General features: G+C 42.1%; 1 non-coding gene across 1 annotated transcript; it reads left to right on the forward strand.

Annotated features, from left to right (window-relative positions):
• The first annotated feature begins 8,131 nt into the window (after nt 1-8,131).
• LOC118481563 lies at nt 8,132-8,239 on the forward strand. Its single transcript, XR_004865773.1, has one exon. It is a non-coding gene; the product is annotated as a small nucleolar RNA R71 (small nucleolar RNA).
• Nucleotides 8,240-14,906: the final 6,667 nt, after the last annotated feature.

The following is a 14,906-nucleotide window of genomic DNA, read 5'->3' on the forward strand; positions in this document are numbered from 1 at the left end:
CACCTAAAGATGGAAGGGTCGAAGATAGCGGAATATGTTCAGAGATTCCACGATCTGTCTCACGTGGTACCTTATATGGTTACGCCCGAGTTTAAGAGGGTTGAGCGCTTCATCTGGGGATTGGCTCCTCAGATAATCAGTATGGTGACTTCTTCCAAACCCGCAACCATCACAGAAGCCATTGATCTGAGTGTGGCTTTAACTGAAGAAGCGATTCGGTTAAACAAGTTCGATGAGATTGAACCCAGGAAAAAGGAGACTCATGTGGAGTCCTCTGGTGGTAGCAAGCGGAAGTTTTCGAGTTTCAAGCAAAGCACCGGGACGGTGGTTAAGAAGGGAGAATCGAATGCACCAGCTCAAGATTCAGTTGGTGGTGGAAAGAAGAGCAGGGGATACATGGGTGCACAGCCCAAGTGCAACTCATGTCAAAAACATCACTCCGGTCGTTGTGGGTTGAAAGTTTGTGAAGCATGTGGAAAGGTTGGCCACCTGAAGGAGACTTGTTGGGCAAATGCTGGCCGGGGAGGTCAGGGAGGAAATGGGAATAGAAATACCCGTGGTGGTAATGGGAACCGCCCACAAGGAAATCAGGGAGGAAATGGGAACCGTGTTAACCAAGCAGGCACCGTGAACCGAAACCAGGGAAACCACCAAGCTGGGAACAATGGTGGAAACGGGCTGAGGCCCGGATGTTTTAATTGTGGAGATCAAGGGCACTTCAAGAGGAACTGCCCGGAATTAAACCAAGCTCGTGGAAGAGTTTTCAACATGGAGGCCAGGGAAGCGCGCCAGGATCCCAATGTTGTTACTGGTACGTTCCCTGTAAACCAACGCTATGCGTCTGTTTTGTTTGATACTGGTGCCGATTATAGCTTCGTATCGCTAGAATTTAAGAACATGCTTGGTTTAGCCGCTAGTAAGTTAGACATTCCTTATTCGATCGAGCTAGCAAATGGGAAGTTAGTAGAAGCCAATGAAGTGATTAGAGGTTGCGTAATCGAGTTAGGAGAGCGTGAGTTTGCTCTCGATCTACTACCAGTCCAGTTGGGAAGCTTCGACGTGGTAGTAGGGATGGATTGGTTAGCAAGTAACAAAGCAGAGATTGTTTGTCGCGAGAAGATTATCCGTATTCCGACCGACGATGGTGAGACCATTGTTGTTCATGGAGAGAAGCGTGAGACGCCGTTGCGGATTATTAGCTGTCTGAAAGCAAGGAAGTGTTTAAAGAAAGGGTGTGTTGCTTTTCTAGCACACATTGTGGATAAAAAGGCTGCTGAGCCGAAGATCGAAGACATCCCTGTCGTAAGGGAGTATCCGGAAGTCTTTCCAGAAGACTTGCCTGGCTTGCCGCCTCAGAGGCAAGTGGAGTTCCGCATCGACTTAGTTCCAGGCGCCGCGCCTGTGGCTAAGGCACCTTATAGACTTGCCCCGTCGGAAATGCAAGAGCTATCAACGCAACTTCAAGAGTTGTTGGATAAGGGTTTTATTCGACCAAGCTTCTCGCCTTGGGGAGCTCCAGTTTTGTTTGTCAAGAAGAAGGATGGTAGTTTCCGTATGTGCATTGACTACAGAGAATTGAACAAGCTGACGATCAAGAATAGGTATCCTTTGCCAAGGATTGATGATCTGTTCGACCAACTTCAAGGTTCAAGTTTCTACTCCAAGATCGATCTTCGATCTGGATATCATCAGCTCCGGATACAGGAGGAAAGTATCCCGAAGACAGCCTTCAGAACTCGTTATGGGCACTACGAGTTCCTTGTCATGCCGTTTGGTTTAACAAACGCACCTGCAGTGTTCATGGATTTGATGAACCGAGTTTGTAAGCCGTACCTGGATAAGTTCGTGATTGTGTTCATCGACGACATCTTAATCTACTCAAGGTCGAAGGCAGAGCACGAGCAACACCTCAGAGCTATCTTAGAGCTACTGAAAAAGGAGCAGTTGTACGCCAAGTTCTCTAAGTGTGAGTTTTGGCTGAGAGACGTGCAATTCCTTGGGCACGTGGTAAATGAAAGTGGAATTCATGTGGATCCAACCAAGATCGAGGCGATCAAGAATTGGGAAGCGCCAAAGACGCCAACCGAGATCCGGCAATTCTTGGGTTTGGCTGGCTATTATCGAAGATTTATTGAGGATTTTTCAAAGATCGCTCAGCCATTGACGCTCCTCACGCAAAAGGATAAAAAGTTTGATTGGGGAATCAAACAGGATGAAGCATTTCAGTTGTTGAAGGATAAGCTTTGCAACGCGCCAATCTTAGCTCTACCGGAAGGTACCGACGATTTTGTGGTATACTGCGACGCTTCGCGTCGAGGATTGGGTTGTGTGTTGATGCAACGTCAAAAGGTTATCGCCTACGCATCACGCCAACTGAAAGTGCACGAAAAGAACTATACCACGCATGATTTGGAGCTAGGCGCAGTGGTTTTTGCTTTGAAGATTTGGAGACACTACCTTTACGGGACAAAGTGTACGATCTTTACAGATCACAAAAGCCTCCAGCATATATTCAACCAGAAGGAGTTGAATATGAGGCAAAGGCGATGGGTTGAGTTGTTGAACGATTACGACTGCGAGATCAAGTATCATCCGGGGAAGGCGAATGTGGTCGCCGATGCCCTAAGTCGCAAGGAGAGAATCAAGCCCATAAGGGTTAGGGCTATGGAAATGATTGTCCAAACCGATCTTTCCTCACGCATTCGAGCAGCGCAAAAAGAAGCTCTCAAGGAGGGAAACCTTGAGAAAGAATATCTCCGTGGGATGGAGAAGATATTGGTTCCAAACAAGGAAGGAACGTTATGTTTTGAGAAAAGGATTTGGGTTCCTTTGTTTGGTGATTTAAGAGAGGTTATTTTTGATGAAGCTCACAAGTCACGGTACTCTATCCACCCGGGAGCGGATAAGATGTACCAAGATCTTAAGGATTATTATTGGTGGCCTAGGATGAAAGGCGATGTTGCTATTTATGTGAGCCAATGTTTGACTTGCGCTAAGGTTAAGGCGGAATACCAGAAGCCTTCGGGACTTCTGCAGCAACCAAAAATTCCCCAATGGAAGTGGGAAGAAATATCCATGGATTTCATTACGAAGTTGCCAAGAACGCCTAAGGGCCATGACACTATCTGGGTGATAGTGGATCGCTTGACGAAGTCAGCACACTTCTTGCCTATCCGCGAAAAGGATCATACAAGCAAATTGGCGGAAATTTACATGAGAGAGATTGTCACTCGCCATGGAGTACCTCTCTCGATTATTTCTGATAGAGATGGAAGGTTCGTATCGAGGATATGGCAATCCTTCCAGGAAGCTTTTGGCTCAAAGCTGAATATGAGCACCGCGTTTCACCCGCAGACCGACGGCCAAAGTGAGCGGACGATTCAGACATTGGAAGACATGCTGAGAGCATGTGTGATGGATTTAGGCGGTAGCTGGGATAAGCATTTACCCCTGGTTGAGTTTTCATACAACAACAGCTACCACACCAGTATTGGTGCCGCGCCATTCGAAGCTTTATATGGGCGCAAGTGCAGGTCGCCGCTCTGTTGGTCTGACGCAGGTGATAGACAATTGGTAGGTCCCGATGTAGTTCAGGAAACTACAGATAAGATCGCGCAAATCCGAGATCGCATTAGCGCGGCTCGTGATCGCCAGAAGACCTATGCAGATCTGAAAAGGAAACCTCAAGAGTTCGAGGTTGGGGATATGGTTTTGTTAAAGGTATCACCCTGGAAGGGTGTAGCACGCTTTGGGAAGCGTGGGAAGTTGAATCCACGCTACATTGGTCCTTTCAAGGTTTTGGAAAGAATTGGAACAGTAGCATACAAGTTGGATCTACCTGCCGAGCTGAATAACGTTCACGATACATTTCATGTATCCAATCTAAAGAGGAGTCCAACTCAAGTTAACGTTGCCATTCCTACCGACGAGATTCATATTGATGACACGCTCCACTTCGTTGAAGAACCTGTTGAGGTCACAGATTGGAAAGTTAACAAGACCCGCCGGAGCAGTGTCAAGCTCGTCAAAGTTCGCTGGAATGCTAGACATGGTCCTGAATTCACCTGGGAGCGTGAAGACCGAATGAAAGAGAAATACCCCCACCGACGAGATTCATATTGATGACACGCTCCACTTCGTTGAAGAACCTGTTGAGGTCACAGATTGGAAAGTTAACAAGACCCGCCGGAGCAGTGTCAAGCTCGTCAAAGTTCGCTGGAATGCTAGACATGGTCCTGAATTCACCTGGGAGCGTGAAGACCGAATGAAAGAGAAATACCCCCACCTGTTTCCTAAGAACCCTGCTTCTTCAAGCAGAACCTAAATTTCGGGACGAAATTTATTTAACGGGGGGAGAATGTGACAACCCTCTCAAAACCAGGTATCCGTACGACTTAATTAATTATTAATTATTGCCTAATTACTGTGCTTTACTGAGTTTGCTGATAAACTGCTACTTGATTGTTGGTACTTGTACATATCTGCATCATACTTTGATATTCCTGTCACTACACTACTTATTTACTGAACCTTAGTGACAAACATGATGCACAAAAGCACAGTAGCACTAAACGGATACACAGTGAACATGCTGGTATAGCCAGCATCAGGCAAACACTGCCTCTAAAGGCCTGAATGAGCCAGAATTATTTTACTACACCCATAGTGTGTGTAGGGATACAAGGGTTGTATGATTACGTCTCTAGGAATAAGATATAGAGATTTGGATGTGCCTAAAACATACTTTAAGCACGGAACACAGCACTTTTATCAACACACTAGCTTCTAGCTAATTAATAAAGTGCCAAAATATGAGGAATTATTCCCGACACTTTGCAGAATAAATTGTGTCGCTAAAAATATTATTTATGACGCTTAACGGATATCTTAAGCACTTTAACGGATTACTATCCGACCGAACAACCGGACAATACCCGGAACATACAAATATTGCCAAAATTAATATTAGTACTTTTCTGAGCCAGTTAGGGTCCCTGATTACCCTAACACCCGCTTTTAATGCACTAAAGCAACTAACGGGGTTAGACCTCGCACTTAACGCACTTAACCAAACTGAACCGTAACTGAACGATTGAAAACGAACCGAGTACCATTACAACTCAATGGAATCGGCCAACTAGTGGGACCGGGAGAGTACGTCCTTTATTATTTTATATTAGATTACGCGAGGAACGAGGCACATTTTTCTATAAATAACCCTCACCTCTCACACCTAAACACACACACACCTCACCTTCACTCTCTCTCCCTCCCTTGCTCTCCCTCTCGGCCGAACACTAGCACCACCACCCATCCGTTTTTCGGTTCAAGTCTTGACATTCCAAGTATACTCAAGTGTCGGTGGTTACGTACAACGGAGCTCGGAACAAACGAAACGCGAAGGACCTCTACAGTTTGCTATTATCCACGCAGTTTTCGACTAGTTTCTTCCCTAGCCCCGAGCTAGAGGTATAACGTTTAAAACTCATTTTTGGTCATGTCTAAAGTGGTTAAAAGGATATTTGTCGGTTGAATGTCGGTAACCCGCTTAATGGAACTTTAAAGTTTACTAAAACGTGAATATCGTTGGATAAAAGCTCAAAACGCGTGTAAATGTCGTAGTATTTGAACATGTTGATTAAAATGGCCCGATCTATGATGTGGTGGCTCTTATCATCGTTTAACCCGACTTTGTTAAGATCTCGAATTTTGGCATACTCTAGATGCCAGCGGTTCAAGGGTTAAAAGGTGAAACTCCACCACACGAGAAACATGAACTTGTATAAAAGTGTTTTAACATGAAAAATAGTTTTTAAAACAAGCCGATCTACGTATGTACAAGTGGTATATTCGTAGGACCGGGTGTCGAGAAAATCATGTTTTTATAAAAGTGGATAAAGTGTTAACAAATACGATTTCTATAAACTACAAGTGTATAAACACTTGTAGAATAAAAGATCCGACAAAATAACAATGTTTACAAAAATTGTCGGGAAGTTGTAAGAAGTGATTTGTTCCAAAAACGAGGTTTTTGCAAGACTAAGCTATGTTATGAATAGAACCACTAAAAATAACGAGATCTACACCGTAGTTTTTGTAAAAACTACAAGTTCATGAAACAACGCGGTTTTACATACTAGTCTTCTATTTGAAGAGTGGAAAAATGACTCGGTTGAATTGACAAATTGTTGAGATGATTTTGTAAAAGAAAATGATACGCTTGAAAGCGTGGCCACCTCCAGTTACAGGGGAAACTCTGGCGAAATTTTCTAAAAATCTAACACTTAGAATTATTTACAAGTGTTAGACTACTTTGACATGTTTTCAAAATATATTTCGCCACAACTTTATTTACAAATAATCGGAGGTGGGATTTTCACAAAAGTAAACGTGATAAGTATATATTCGGTAAATACATTTTGTCACGTCACTGTTTATGATTATTTGTGAAGATATATAAATATTATTTTTAGAGTAAAAATGATATTTACTAACCTTGTCAAGCCCGAAATAATACAAACGCTTATACGTCGAGAATATAAGTTACAACGGTAATTATCATTACCACTTAATCACCAAAACGTAACTTACGCTTTATTCAGAAGTATTCATAAGCGCGTATGTTGTCTATATATTATTTTGGGAAAATATTATGAGAAAAAGGAAATATATTATTTTTGAGAAAAATGAATATATTTTGAAATAAGAAATAAAATATATTAAGTGGGACTTAATAAAATAATATAAGTATACATGTATTTAAATCCCCCATCCTTGGGAAGGAGAATGCGTATCAAATATATATACGAAACGGTTGACTAACTGTTTCCCAAAAATGTAAACTATGAAGCTAAAGCACGGCCATCCGTCTAATAGAATTAGCACATGTAGGTCGTTGCACAGCACCTGGATATTGGATTGCTTGATTTTGTGACGCGTTCACTGTGAGTTCATGTCCCCCTTTTCTCTTAACTGTTTTCAGTTTTATAAACTGCGGGGGTGAAATACATGTTACAATGATTATGGATATGTTATACATGGTATGGTTAGCGTAAGGAGGGTTACTTAGATCATGTGAATGGGTAGGCGGAAACTTGAGGTCATTAATCCTCAGGGTAGGACCGAGGGGCAGGAGCGGTAGATCTATTTGGGTGTAGCGAGCCCAGTCCCAGGTCCAGCAGAACGGACCTTGGGATGACTTTGTTCCCGACGCATAAATTTGCTAGGTTTGAGCCTTCCTACTTGCATTTACACATATCAATGGCCTTGCAAACCATTGGTGATCTCTTTTTCCTTATTTGCTACATACCAGGGTTTTTGATAAAGATAAAGGATTATTTACTCATTTTCGCATGAACTCGCTCAACATTATTGTTGATTTTTCAACTTACATGTATTTCAGGGAATTAAGGATCTGGCACGGTTTAACAGGATTTCCCGCTGCATTTAGACTCAGAGTCATCCGGGTTCAAGGCTTATGGCTCTTTCCTGGACAAGCCATAGCCCCTGAACCATGTTTATTTATGTTTGCATTATGGTAGTAGTTGTACTGTTTAAGACAAGTAATGGTTGTTGGGTGTTTACCCATTTAGACAATGTTTGACAATTTTATTTTCAATGGATGACTTTGCATGATTTTAAATTCATATAGCTTGTTATGGTTAAGCTATGGTATTAAGAAGTCACACCAAATTAACCACGCTTCCGCAAAGCCAGGGTGTGACACGTTGGAGGACCCGACGGCCTAGGTCTATTATCAATGTAGTTTACCGTTTCTGTTTGATTATCCATTTCTTTCATACAACGCCAATTTTCATGTGTCCCACCACACACTTCACAAGCCATAACCGAGGCCGTTTTTGCCATTTCTAACTTTTTGATTTTTGAAGAGAGGGCCTCGATTTGGGCTTGTAAAGAGGTGCTTTCGTCAACCTTATAGGCGCCCGGGGCAATAGATTTTGTGCCTCGGGGAGTGTGCCACTGAAAATTGATTTGAGCAATTTCCTCAATTTGATTGTAAATTTCATTTGGGAGACGATTACCTAAGAGTCCCCCGGAGCTAGAGTCAAGTGATTGTCTTGTGTGTGGTAACAACCCATTGTAGAAAGTGGATACTTGTTGCTACCCTGTAAGACCATGATGAGGACACTTTCTTAGTAGCTCCTTGAACCTTTCCCCAAGTTTCATATAAGGATTCCCCGTCCTCTTGTGAGTATGTATTAATTTCAGTCATTAATTTAGCCGTTTTAGCAGGAGGGAAATACTTATATAAAAACTTTTGGGCCAGTTCATCCCAGGTGTTTACCGAGCCAACTGGGAGGGTATTAAGCCAAGCCTTAGCTCGGTCTTTGAGTGAGAATGGAAACATTCGAAGGCGGATGGCGTCATTTGATGCTCCATTGATCCGAAAGGTATCACATACTTCCAAGACGTTAGTAATATGTAGATGGGGATCTTCGTCCGCAAGCCCGTGGATGGTTGCGGAGTTTTGGAGCATTTGTATCAAATGCGGCCGAAGTTCGAAGTTGTTGGCCTCGACATTCGGTGCATTGATAGCGGCGCCAAGATTACCTACGGTGGGCCGTAGGTAATCCAAGAGGGTACGTTGATCCGCCATTGGAAGTGGGTCCCCTGAAACTTTCTCTTGGTTATTAGCTTTAAGTCTTTTTCTTAGAAAGCATTCGGGTTCGTCTAGAGGTTCTTTTATGTCTCTACTGGAACAGGAGCTCATACACTACGCAGAAAGTTCAGGTGCGGCGCCTGCAATAAAAACAAGAAAGAACGTTGGTCAGAAGTTTCACCACGGCCCCGTGCTCAGATGAACACGGCCCGTGGTCGGAGATACAGTGATTGTTTTCCAGATCCCTGTTACTGGGGAGCTCGACACGGCCCCGTGTTGCACCGACACGGCCCCGTGCTCAACTCTCTGTAACTCGAAAAATAAAAACTGCCAGTAACAATGCTGGGCACGGCCCGTGTCCGACCAGGCACGGCCCGTGCTGAGCTCTGCAGAAGCTGAAAATTTACGAAAAATCCTAAAAAAAGAAAAATAAGAAAAACGATTAGGCCGTTGATTCCTAACTTTCTTAAAATCCTTGTGTCCTCGGCAACGGCGCCAAAAACTTGATGTGTGTCGGTGTGTATATAATTTTAAGTATATTTTTAGCCCTTTTTACACTTTAGACAAGTTTTAAATTTATAAAACACGATATTTTACTAACACTAAACACACATATGGGCAAGTGCACCCATCGGGAGCGTAGTATAGCGTTGGTAAGATACCGAGGTCGTCCAAGGACACATGAGCTTTTAGTACCAGTTTATCCTCAACGTCTAATCAAAAAACAAAATTTTAGAAAAAGGTTTAAACATGAAAATAAAAACTAAAAATGCTGAAAATAAAAATAAAATAAAAACAGATAGACAAGATGAATCACTTGGATCCGACTCGCCTTTAGTGTAACCTTTGATTATTTCCTCAGTTTTGCACTTTTTAAGAGATTATCTTAGTTATAGTAGTAGGCCCCTCTTTTGAAGGTGACGTTACCCTCAACCCAGTAGTTTGAGTCAGCAAGGATACAATCCTAAAGGGTTGGATTATTGAAAGATAATTAATTAAGTTATTAATGCGTAATGTGGTAGGCCCCTCTTTTGAAGGTGACGTTACCCTCGGCTAAGTAGCTTGAGTCAACAGGGATACAATCCTAAGTAGCCTGGTTAATGTTTTAATAGTATTTTACATATGAGGGGATCAAGAAATTCGAACCCCCGACATCCAATAAGTGGGTATTAAAGGAGGTCCTACTAAGCTTGACCCAGGCCCTTGCAGGATCTATACACTGAACAAGGCAAGACACTTACCATACCATTCCTTTAACCCCCGACCAGGTAGCCAACATATCTCCATATAGACCGTGGAGATATGAATGGTGTAAATCTTTTATTTTATATAGACAGTAAAATAACGCCAAGACACCACGGACAAATGATAAGGAAGTTTCACCTTCAACATAAGAAACTAGTTATTAAAGTCATTAATACATAACCAAATAAAAATTGCGAAAAGATTAAAAATAAAAAGTATTACACTAAATGCTTGTCTTCACCAAGTGATGTAAGAGACTTAGGCAAACATGGCCTTTGATTGTCAAGAACTCTTACTATCAATCTTGGATCCAGAGACTACTACACACACTCTATGATGGATGATGGTGGTGGATGTGGGTTGTGATGGTGGTGGTGGGTGGGTGAAGTGTGAGAGAGGTGGTTTGCCATGGGATGCCTTTGAAGGGAACCAAGCACCTCTATTTATAGCCTGCACAGAAGCCCGGACACGACCTCGTGTCCATTGGGCATGGCCCCGTGTCCATCCATCTTCTCTTTCTTCATTAAATGCAGTTTGTCTTCATTATTTGACCACGCCCCCATGTCTGATGGGCACGGCCCCGTGTGCAGAAGCGTATCTATACTATCAAGATTTGCTTGGATTCTGCGAATCTTAGCGTTGACCACGACCCCGTGTCCGCTGGGCATGCCCCCGTGTTGGGAAATGGAAGCTTCTACAACTTTGTCTTTTCTACAGACTCTTGGGCACGCCCCCGTGTTCATTGAGCACGGGGCATGTTCAGCCTTCTGTTCTCTTGTTTTTGCTTGGGAAGATGCTGTCGAAGGGTCCGGCATGCCACGTTTATTCCTTTTCTTGTATTATTGTTAGATTTGGCTGCATTTTTGCTTCTTTTGTTCATTTAAGCTCTTTTAACCCTGAAAATACAAAAGGAAGACAAAAAGCACACTTTTTCCAACATTAGTACTAAAAAAGGGTTAGTTTTATACCTTATTTGATGTAATTTATATGTTGCATTTACACACATCACCTATATACAGTAACTGAAAATAACTAACTATCCTACATTCTAGGGATGCCACGAATATACCTTTGTGACCGTTGTGGACTTCTTCTCCAACTCCAATGTTCGTCTTCTAAGTTCCTTAAGCGAGTCTTCAGGGAGACTAAGTCCTCATATCCGTTTGTACCTTGCAACCGAAGAACAACGTTAGTAGCGAGTAGGATACCCCTGCAGGATGTTACCAATATCCTGGTTCGGTATCCTGGTCGCAGCATCACATAATATCAAGATATGCCATCAGGATATGGGTCAGAAATTTCACCCATAACAATGACCATGCTTCTATTTTAGCATGTTCATGTTCTTTACACTCCAGATTGTAAGACGCAATGAGACCCAAAATCAATATGTTGCACTGCATGTTCTAAAAGCAATGGAGTTTTAACACAGGTTCTAAAAAGCAATATAGTTTTAACATGGGTATGCCTTAGTTCCAACATGATCATGCCTCTGTCTTAGCATGATCATGTTCTTTGCACTACAGGTTCTAAAATGCAATGAGTTTTAACGTGGTCATGCATTTATTCCAGCATGATCATGCTTCTATTTTAGCATTGTTATGTCTCTACTTTAACATCCAGAAGAACAAAAATGAAAAGAACTCTAACTAAAACATAATGAGGTGAAAAACGCAATTGAGGTTTGATAACCTAAAACCCAATGAAAATAAAAAATAACACAACTTACAAAAGAACTATGATTAACGACGGTGGATGGAGAAAGAACTCGGATACACCGTGGGGAAACTGGTGGCGGTAGATGGTGGAATGGTGGTCTCAGATCTGAAAAACCCAACAGGTGGTTGAAGGTGGTGGTGGTTTCAGATCTAGTTTCCGGTAAGATGGTGGCGATCGTAGGTGGTGGTGGTCGTGGTCGTGGTGTTGGTTATGATGTGGTAGTTTATGGTTTTGAAAATGGTGGATTTGAGTATACGGGGAAGAGAAATGAATTGCAGCTGGGTTTTTTTGAAGATGGTGAGTTTCAACCAAAATATCCCTCCTTATGTTTTTCATTTTTGCCACATGTTGTTCTCTTATTGCTTCCTACTCAAACTAAACTTTCTATTTGATCTTTTCCCATCATTTGCATTTTATAATAGGGGAAAGTGAATACGGTGCTGTTAGATGTATAACCTTATCTTATGCGCCAAACTCATCAAAACTACGTAGTTTTGATTAAAATCCTTAAAAAATAAAAAAAAAAAAACCTTTAATCTCTTAAATCCCTAACTAGCTGAAACAAAAATAGCGACTGCAAATCCCCAAATCCAAATCGCCTGCAAATCCCACGGCTTCTCAATTAATCGATCAGGCTTCTGATCAATTTCTACCTCCCCAAATACAAATCGCCTGCAAATACCTCCCCCTTTAAGTTCCACTCTCAATTAATCGATCAGGATTCTGATCAATTTCTACCTCCCCTAAATCCAAATCGCCTGTAAATACCTCCCCCATTAATCGACCGCAACTGCAAATCCCATGGCTTCTTGTTCATATTTGGTAAAGTATTCGATTCGAGCAACTTCTTGTTGTGTTAACTTGAACATACATATGGTGTTGAATTTAGTTTGTTATGTTCGAAGTTGGATTTGTAACTATGGAATTTCGGTTGATTTGTAATTTTGATTGAATTATGTTATTTGTAATTTGGATGAAATAGTAATTTACTCTTGATTTTTTTTGTGGGAATTAGGATTAGCTAGATGTGGAAGAGCTGTAGATTGAGATGAATGAATTATCTTCGACCGACGGTTAAACGCGGGAATTTTAGTAAAGAACAAGAAGATTTTATCTGCAAGTATCATAGAGAAATGGGAAACAAGTATGTGTGATCATATTGTTGATTTAAATCTACTAATTATGTATCTCAATAGTTATGCTTATGCAGATTTGTTTGATGTGTCCCAGATGGTCAGCCATTGCTGCAAAATTACCTGGAAGAAGTGATAACGAGATTAAGAACCATTGGCACTCGCACCTGAAAAAACGCATACCTGAACACGTTCCAGATGCTCTGAAAAAAGAAGAGGGTTCGGGTGAACAGATTATGCAATTTGACAGATTATGTGCTGCTTCATAAGACGCTCATGTAACACCCCGTGTTTCGAAAGTCAAAGTCAAAGTCAAAGTCAACATTGAAGTCAAAGGAAGAAAAGATTGCTAATTGCGATCTGTCACTCCTTGCTCAACTACTGTTTTGACTTCTTTGACTTGTAGATAATCTAATTAGTTTAACGCATTAGTTGTATTATGTGGAGTACTTGTTAATAATCGAGGTTTAGTCGTTATTTATCGCATGTTTTGTCGCTTTATCGCTTATCGCATCGCAATCGCATTCGCAACCCGAATCATGAGTTCTGGATATTATTTTACGTGTGTGTGCTACCTATATGTTACTTGTGCATGTTTATTTATGTTTATGAGGTGGTGATTAATCGAAACGCAATCGCAACGCTATCGCAATCGAATCGCAGACGCTAAACACAAGTTACTTAGGATGATTGTATGTTAGATATAGTAGTTGGGATTAATGGATAATTCTATCGCATCGCTCAAACGCATCGCAAAACCCATCGCACGAAATGAAACGCCGAAACTCAGTCGTCGGAGACACTCAATCGAGTGACTGCTCGATCGGATGGTCAACCGATCGGATTGCCATCCGATCGGATTGCCACCCGATCGGACAATCATCTGATTGGTGACCCACCTGTTTCCTAGGCACTTTCCTTTTTGGGAAACCCTATAAATACCTTCACTTGTCACATCACTTGATGTGACAGCCTCTCACTCGACCCAGCCGCTCTCAAGCTTCTTTCTCTCGATTTCTCGCGATTCTTGTAAGTTTTCAACCTAAATCTTGTACTTCTATGATCCACACGCACTTCTTCATCTTTCTATCTTTTGAATCTTAACATTTAACCGTGAAATCACTAGATTTAAGGTGTTCTAGGATGATGTCATCATGGGGTTCTTATGAACTTAATGTTTTGGCTTCAATCCACCAAGAAAAACTTAGATCTGAACGATCTCCACATGAACAAACAAAGATCTTGCATAGTTCTGAACATAATCATGGTGAAAGGGATTGAAAGATGGTTTTCTAACTTTCTTTCAACTCTTTTACACTCAATGCACTCAAAACTGATAGAATCAGAGCTTGTTCTGATCTTCTACTCCTACCTGTCGATGTGTTGGTTCAAGATCCGAGTTCTATCCAAGAGACCACCGATTTCGGGTTAAACATGAAACACCATCTCGAACAGTTAACTGGTCGGACTGGGGTGGTTCCTGTCCAATCGGGTCACTTAAGTCTTGACGAGGTTTCCGTTGTTTGGCACGTTATCACATCGTCTCGATCAAAACTGCAAAACTATCAAACAATCAAGTGTCAAAGACGATCAGACCGTCGGGACGGATTGTCGTCCGATCGGATTGCCATCCGATCGGACAGCTGTCCGATCGGCTTGCACTTGGCCCCACACTTCAACTTTTATTTTCAAGCTTTGAACGTCGAACGGATTGCCGTCCGATCGGATTGCCATCCGATCGAACGACCATCCGACCAGGTGACGTTTGGAACTTCAATACTTAAACAATTTTCAACATCATCAATGCATTACCAGTTCTAACGATTGCCACCCGATCGGTAGACCATCCGATCGAGTGACAACACTGCTGTGAACTTGTTCTCTGAGAAATACCTCACCGAACGGATCGTCACCCGATCGAACCGCCGTTCGATCGATCGACCTGAAAGGTAGAGATACTTCTCTGTTTTCAAAATGCTACAATGAAAACTTCAAAAGACAAACCATCATACACAAACACATCCACACCAAATGAGGTGACAATCCAATCGAATGGCCATCCGATCGGATGACCATCCGAACGGATTGCCACCCGATCGACTGGCCATCCGATCGGATTGCCACCCGACACTTGGTATTATTGCACCATTTTATGCGTCGCTTATTGTTTATGATATCGTCAACTGTTC

Source organism: Helianthus annuus, chromosome 8 (genome assembly GCF_002127325.2).
Source record: "Helianthus annuus cultivar XRQ/B chromosome 8, HanXRQr2.0-SUNRISE, whole genome shotgun sequence".
NCBI classification, from domain to species: Eukaryota; Viridiplantae; Streptophyta; class Magnoliopsida; order Asterales; family Asteraceae; genus Helianthus; species Helianthus annuus.